Raw genomic sequence first — 8,574 nt, 5'->3', positions numbered from 1 at the left:
CTCTCTTTTATATTTTTTTCTTTATAACCATTTCAGATCATGTTTCCCTCCATCTCTGAGTCACCAACTCAAGTGTAAATAATGTGGTTTCACTCTGACTTTCAAATCATCTCTACAGATACTTAAAGAATTCATAGTGTGTTTGCATCTTTTAAGTAAATAATTTTTCCTCTTTAGGCCTCATCTGGTTTATTTTTTATTTTTTGTCAGGCTTAAACATTTAATTTTATCCATGTGTGCATATGAACCTCTTCCATTACTTCCAACAGGTCAGCATTGTTTAAACTACACTGTCGTTAATAAACCCTGGTGCTGAGCAGCCTGGTTGCTGCGGATACAATGTTACCAATGAGGACTTCCTCCTACGCATTTCCTTCCATCTCAGCGAGAGTGGACTTGCTGCGTGGGGGGTGTACACTTAATGTTCTATGTGCTTAGGGACTTCCCTCCGGATGGCTGACCTTGTTAATATCCCATTTGTGAGTGAGCCCTTCTGAGGCTCCACAGCCTAATTGAAAATTTATTTTTAAGTTTTTAAAATTGCAACATTAGTTGTCAGCTCAGCACTCACTGCTTTCATGCCTCACTCAGAAGTAACTGCCCAATTCTAGGGCATCCACAGGAACCTACAGGTTTTGTCTGCCCCTGTCCCTGGCTGGCTGATCTCTAAACCCTCTCCCTGGCTCCATACACCCCCTCTCTTCAGCGGGCTGTGATTCTGACCCACAGTCCCTACCCCCTCTGTCCCGTTTAGGGCCAGTGGCCCAGGCAGGGCCAGCTCAGCCACCCTCAGCATCCGAGGGTTCTGAACAAAAGCCACAGTTGTCTGCACAAGGACAGCAGCAACATTGGCATTGTTGACAGCCGGGGCCAACATTAGACATTCTGTGCTTTGTAAGTCATTTTCTTAAAGGGGACTTGGGCTATGCCAGCTAGTTTCAATATTTATGTAGACCAATTTTTTTCCTCAAGATTAGTATTTTTATGTCCTAAAACAACCATACACACACACACACACTATATATATACACACACACACACATATATATAAAAGATATATATATGTTATTTAGGATATAAAGATGTTATATTTTTCTAGAATCTTTATACTTTTTCATCTTATATGAAGAGTGTGATTCAAATCATTTTTGCATTTGGGATAAGACAGGGACCAATTTTCATTATTTTCATAAGTAGTCCTGTGATACTGGAGTGCAGTGGCGTGATCTCGGCTCACTGCAACCTCCGCCTCCTGGGTTTAAGCGATTCTCCTGCCTCAGCCTCCTGAGTAGCTGGGACTACAGATGCTCGCCAACACTCCCAGCTAATTTTTGTATTTTTTTAGAAGAGACAGGGTTTCACCATGTCGGCCAGGCTGGTCTCAAACTCCTGATCTCAGGTGATCCGCCTGCCTTGGCTTCCGAAAGTGCTGGGATTACAGGTGGGAGCCACAACACCCAGCCTCTATCTCATATTTTAAATAGAAATAATTTCAATTTTTTATGGCAGGAACACACTCACACTCCTCTCTTTTAACTGGGAAAATCATGATAGCAAATTGTGTAAAAGACATGTCAAGAAACCTGAATTAAAAGCCAAACTCAGGGCCAGGCTCGGTGGCTCACGTCTGTAATCCCAGCACATTGGGAGGCCGAGGCGGGCGGATCACGAGGTCAGGAGATCGAGACCATCCTGGCTAACACGGTGAAACCCCGTCTCTACAAAAAAAAAAAAAAAAAAAAAATTAGCCAGGCGTGGTGGCGGGCACCTGTTGTCTCAGCTACTCGGGAGCCTGAGGCAAGAGAATGGCGTGAACCCAGGAGGCAGAGCTTGCAGTGAGCAGAGATTGCACCACTGCACTCCAGCCTGGGCGACAGAGTAAGACTCTGTCTCAAAAAAAAAAAAAAAAAAAAAAGCCAAACTCTTCTGAATACTGTCGCCAAAATCCAACACAATACATTAGCAATCTTAATTCCCAGGTTGTTTTTTTTTTTTAATTTTACTTTAAGTTCTGGGATACATGTGTAGAATGTGTGGGTTTGTGACACAGGTATACATGTGCCATGGTGGTTTGCTACACCTATCAACCTGTCATCTAGGTTTTAAGCCCCGCATGCATTAGGTATTTGTCCTAATGCTCTCCCTCCCCTTGCCCCCTACCCCGACAGACTCCGGTGTGTGATGTTGCCCTCCCTGTGTTCCTGTGTTCTCATTGTTCAACTCCCACTTATGAGTGAGAACATGTGGTGGTTGATTTTCTGTTCCTCAGTTAGTTTGCTGAGGATGATGGCTTCCAGCTTCATCCATGTCCCTGCAAAGGACATGAACTCACCATTTTTCATGGCTGCACAGTCTTCCATGGTGTATATGTGCCACATTTTTGTTTTTCAAAGGAAAGGCTGGGGTTTTTGATGTGGATATAAATGCGATGGGATGAGGACAGGACCCCTACTGTTTAGGGTGCTGCTAGGGAGAGTGATGAGAAGGGACAGGCCCGTCAGATTAGTGGAATGAACATTTGGTGAAAGAGGGGAGGAGGACTTGGGTGGTCCTCAGGGACATTCCTGGGGAGGGGTCTCCAGGCTGTAGCTATGGAGGGGTCCCTCTAAGAGGAGAAAGGACTTGACTCTGTGCATTGTCCCTGCAGGTCCTAGGGATGAAATAGGAGTCTGAAGACACTGATCTTTGGTTTGGAAGAAATGAACAGGGATCTGTCCACTCTGTGCTGGCACAGCCACTGCCCATCCTCAGCCAGGCCTTAGTCCAGCTGCACAGACAATGGCTCAGATCAATATTGAGTGAGGCGGGAAGCTTTATAAACTGAGTGCATTGAGCCACCACTCCAGCCCAGGTGCCACTTATCAATTAAAGGGCGTTAACTGCTCACCCAGCGTTGGTCAAGTGGAGGGAAGCTAAGCGGTCATGTGACAGTTTGGAATGTTGCTCTGTAATACAGTTGGGTATTAGAAAGTCTAGTACAATTAGGTGTCAGTTGGCTGCAGGGGTCCATTACAGACAACTGATCATTGGGAACATGTAGGCCATGGCAGCTGACTGTGAGCCTGCTAAGAAAGGATCGCCCTGTTTTGAATCACCCTCGTCCTTCAAAGGGGCTTCATTTGAGGTAAACCGCATCCTGTTTTAGGTCTGGGATGGAAAGGAAGAGACAGAGGCTGGGTCATGTGTCCAAGCTCTTTTCCGGGCTCAGGCACCTATTCCAGGGCATCGGCCCTCCCTGAAACCTTGGGTCAGGACGTCTTGAGAGAGTCAGGGGAGTTCACATTTTGGGGGGTCCAGAGCACGATCTGGAGGTCTCAAGGGTAAAGACATCTCTGGCTCCAAGGCCTCAGGTGCATCACACACCAGTGCAGTGACTGGAAAGTTGCCTGACCCCCTTAAAGAGAATGCCTTCAACTGTAAAGTGCAGGCCACAGCTCCTGCTCTGCCTGCCCACAGGGCTGACATGGGGATCACGGGAGACGATGGCACAGATTGTCCATGAGCTATAAAGCCTCCCACACAGGCAAACGAAGAAAAGCCAGCCTCCATCCTCCCCTGCCCTGGAACATCCATGTCCCCTCTCTGGTCACCTGCTAGCAAGTGTGTAGTTTCTTCTCTCAGGCATTTAATGATGGAGAGATCGTGGAGCATTGAAGAATCAGCCAGATTTTCTAAAGCTTTAACTCTGTTCAATGATGTTCAGCCTCATCATGCTAACAAGTCGACCCTAGTAAAGTGTTTAGACAGCAATGCAGAGAACCAGGGGCTGAGGGGTTGCAGGACCTTCCCTGGTCCACGTGGCTCTAAGTGGGATTGAGCCCAGGCCCTCATGCCCCAGCCCCCATGCTCAGTCACTCTGCTCAGCTGCCTTTCTGGACCGTCTCATCTACATAAAGGCATTTTCCACACAATCTTTCTCTTGGGTGTTTTTAGTGCACATGGAAACCCAAGATCTTCCGGAAGCCCAGCGTTGACTCAGAGGCTCTGGCGGGGAGTCAGTGAACAATAGGATCCACCATTTGAGCTCTGCATAAATTATCGTCCATTTTCTCTGGTCTTCTGCCAACAAGATGTCAGCAGCTCTCTTTGCTGTGAGTGCATTTCCCAGGATCTTAGCTGATGAATTTGAGGAGAAAAGCATTTTCCTCCTTCAAGAATCTGTACAGCCCGAGTCCAGCAGCAAATCAACAAAGGGCCCCTGACCAAGCACAGGTGCACCTGCAGATGGTGAGCTGACGGCACTGTGGATACTCAATGCTTATGTTGATTCAAGAGTAATGATTGCAGGTTTGTTCCAAAGTTGCATATTTAAAATAAATAAAAATGCTGAGCCATATTGTTATTCATGTAAGAAAATTTTAATTTACTATTCAATCAGTAGTGCTTCAACCACGTAAAGATACATTCACAGCTCAACTTCAATTCACATTTAATAGCAAAATGCATCTGAAGCTCGTGTTTAGACATTAACTGATGATTAAACATTTGCTGAAATAGATCTCCCCTAAAATAGTGTTGCCAAATGACTCCTTAATAGACATTGTTATTTGGATAAGTTTTACATTAGCAAAAATATAGAGCAGATACTGAAGTTAGCACGTGCCCCTTTCCTCCATTTCCCCCATCATTGACATCTTATATTAGTATGGTGCTTTTGTTATGGTTAATGAACCAATATTTACAAATTATTAACTACATTTCTTTTTTTTTTTTTTTTTTGAGACAAAGTCTCACTCTGTTGCCCAGGCTAGAGCGCATTGGCACGATCTTGGCCCACTGCAACATCTGCCTCCTGGGTACAAGCAATTCTCCTGCCTCAGCCTCCCGATTAACTGGGACTACAGGTGCCTGCCACCATGCCCAGCTAATTTTTTGTATTTTCAGTAGAGACGGGGTTTTACCGTGTTAGCCAGGATGTTCTCGATCTCCTAACCTCATGATCCGCCCACCTCAGCCTCCCAAGGTGCTGGGATTACAGTCATGAGCCACCGCGCCTGGCCTATTAACTAAATTTGTTAATTGGTATTATGGATTATTATGCATTTTCAATTTTTTTTTTTTTAATTTGCGATGTCTTGCTCCACCTTGCATGCACTCATGGGGAATCATTCTGCTGCTGACAACTCCTGTGCTCTACCTGTTACTCCTTCTCCCTTTTCCTGCTGTTTTTTTTTGTTTGTTTGTTTTTGTTTCTGTTTTTGTTTGAGACCAGTCTCACTCTGTCACCCAGGCTGGAGTGCAGTGGTGCGATCTCGGCTCACTGCAACCTCTGCCTCCCATGTCCAAGTGATTCTCATGCTTCAGCCTCCCAAGTAGCTGGGATTACAGGTTCCTGCCACCACATCTGGCTAATTTTTGTATTTTTAGTAGAGACGGGGTTTCACCGTGTTGGCCAGGCTGGTCTCAAACTCCTGACCTCAAGTGATCCACCTACCTCGGCCTCCCAAAGTGCTGGGATTATAGGTGTGAGCCACTGCACCCTACTGGAAACAGCTGATTTTTTAAATTGTCTCTAGAGTTTGCCTTTTTACAAAATGACGCATGGTTTGAATCATAGAGTATGTAGCTTCTTCAATAGACATTAAAGATCATGCCATGTTGGTCCATGGTGCCAGCACCTTGCTCGTGAACATCCTAGCCTCCAGAACTGTGAGAAAGAAAAATCTGCTGTTTAAACTACTCCGCCCATGGTATTGGGTTTTTGTTTTTGTTTTCTGGAGACAGGGTCTCACTGTGTTGCCTAGGCTGGAGTGCAGTGGTGCGATCTGAGTCCATTGCAGCCTTGACCTTCTGGGCTCAAGGGATCCTCCCATCTCAGCTGGGACCACAGGCACACACCACCACACTGGGCTAATTTTCTTTCTATTTTTGTAGAGATGGGGGGCTCACCATGTTGTCTAGGCAGGTCTTGATCTCCTGGCCTCAAGCAATCCACCTGCCTCAGCCTCCCAAACTGCTGGGATAAGAGCCAGGAGCCACCACGCCCAGCCAGTATTGTTCTAGCAGCCTGCACTGACTCTGGCCGACTCTTGCAGAAGACACTGGTTAGAGAGGACAGTCAGGAGGGGCAACATCAGGCTTCAAGCTGTGGGAAAGGGGAAGTTTTGCTCAGCAGCAAGTTCTCTCTGGATTAAGAGTTTTGTGATTGGCAGCCACAGTGAACTAGAGAGCCGCGTCTGCCAGGTGAAGCCTGCACCTCCCCCAAGGTGTTGTCTATGCTGGCTTCTGGGGCCTTTGACCACTGCTTTCCATCTGGGATTCTGTGTTCACAGGGGGAACAAAAGGCCTGAGAAACACCACGTACGTGACTTGGTCTTCATGGTCTCTTCTCTCCTGTAATTGTAGGTGGCCTCAGGAAAGGAGTCTGTATTCTGCAATCACTGACTTGCTGCTGAAAAATCCAGATGAAAAGAAAGGCGGGGCTTTCCTGCTGGCTTCAGTCTGGAGATCTGACTCCAGCTTCCTGCTGGCCACCAGGCAGGGGTGGTGGAAGGAGCGGTTTTTGCAGGTAAAGAACCGTGGCCTCATCGTATAGTCCCTGGAGCAGCCATGTCCCTCTAGGTGGGTGGGTTTTTGTGCATGGGGCTCTGGGGGGTCTGCGTGGGTGTCGTGTGGTGTGACTGTGAATGTGTGTGGGAGTGTGTCTCCTCAGGGGATGTGTCCCACCTACACAGCACAGGTGCCTCATCTACATTCTCCAAGGGAACCCCAATGCCGCTGTGGGCTTTCCACACATTGACGCGTTCATGGCTCACCACAGCCTTGCCCAGGGGCTTTCCAGCCCCACGCCTTGGAAAATGAGGTACAGAGAATGACCCAGGCTCCTGAGCTTCTCTGTGAAAGAGCTGCAGGGTGAGTGGTGGGGGGCGGGGCATGTGGAAGCTCAAGACTACTGGGTGGCATTCATCACTCAGCAGCAGGCTCACTGGTCGCAGTGCAGGGGTGACCCACCCCCATGTATATGCCTGGAAGTACCTGGGCATACAGAGTTCCAAGACACCACTCATGGTTAAAAGGCAGCCCCCGTGCTCACATAGCTGATGTCATCTCTCTGTGTACATACCACAGATTTTCGCCCAGCCATTAGCCTAAAATGTCCAAGTCATGGAAACAGAGTAGAAGGGTGGTGTCGGAGAGTGAAAAAAATGGGGAAGACGGTGAAAGGGCACAAAGTTTCAGTGATGCGATGAGTACGTTCTGGAGACCTGGCACGCAGCATGGTGACCGTAGTTCATAGTGATTAATTGCACACTCGAGATCTATGAGAAACTGCACCTCGAATATCCTCACCACACACACAAATGGCAACAATGTGAAGCGATGGGTGCGTTCATTAGCTTGATGGTGGTCATTTCACAGTTTGCATATATCAAAACTTCACATTGTACACTTTATACATACACATTTTAAAATTTTTCAATTATGCCTCAATAAAGCCAGGAAAAAAATCCTCAGAAAGACTCAAATTCTGTGAGCTACCCATGGACACTGATGAATTAGAACCAGCGGGACCCCTGGTGGTCAGTGAGGCCCGTCAGCCTCGTTGAGGCTCCCTGGTGCCGCAGAGTTAGAGCATCAGCTCCCGGCCCACACCTCCCTCTATGAGGAGCCGCCCTTCCTGCCTGTGTGAGCAGGAGCGCCTCTGACCAAGGAACACAGACATGGGATAGAAACGCAAGCCTGCTAGCAGACCTACCGCATGGGAAACAGCGGGTATTTTTAAGTGACCTGACGTTGTATTTTCAAAATATCTGTAACTGATTATCTTTAATAGGCTTAGTGAATAAATATAATACAATATTTTGTATAGACCCAGGCCCCCAAAGTAAGATTGCTTTTCGTCAATCACAAAACCTTATGTGACAAAGGAGAAATGCACCGGCGGCATACGTAGGTCCCTGGAGGCTGAGGTGGTCTAGGGAGTGGTCAGGGAGATAGTGGCAATTCAGCGGCAAGTTCAATGTGGCGGGAGAGGTGAGGGACGCTCTTGTTGCATCACAGTGTAGAGTTGGGCACAGGGGAGACTGAGCATTTCCTGTCGATTTTTTTTTTTTTTTGAGGCGGAGTCTCGCTCTGTCGCCCAGGCTGGAGTGCAGTGGCGCAATCTCAGCTCACTGCAAGCTTCGCCTCCCGGGTTCACACCATTCTCCTGCCTCAGCCTCCCTAGTACCTGGGACTACAGGCACCCGCCACCACGCCCGGCTAATTTTTTGTATTTTTAGTAGAGATGGGGTTTCACCGTGTTAGCCAGGATGGTCTCGATCTCCTGACCTCGTGATCTGCCTGCCTCGGTCTCCCAAAGTGCTGGGATTACAGGCTTGAGTCACCATGCCTGGCCCATTTCCTGTTGGTTTAGGTGGCCTCTAGCTCCACAGCTGAGGACTCTGAACCTCATCCCAGTCCTGCTCCTCTTTTCCAAGCCTCTCCCACCCAGGAGGATGGCCCAGCAGCAGCTGAGCCCATGCAGCAAACCTACCACACCTGTGCACGCCAGTGCTGCGTCCATCTCAAGCTAGGGCCCCGAGTCATCCATAAGCAACACTGCCAATACACTGCCAGCCAGACACTCTGTCC

Source organism: Pan paniscus, chromosome 23 (assembly GCF_029289425.2).
Source record: "Pan paniscus chromosome 23, NHGRI_mPanPan1-v2.0_pri, whole genome shotgun sequence".
Lineage (NCBI taxonomy): Eukaryota > Metazoa > Chordata > Mammalia > Primates > Hominidae > Pan > Pan paniscus.
Note: the sequence above shows the minus strand (reverse complement) of the source record.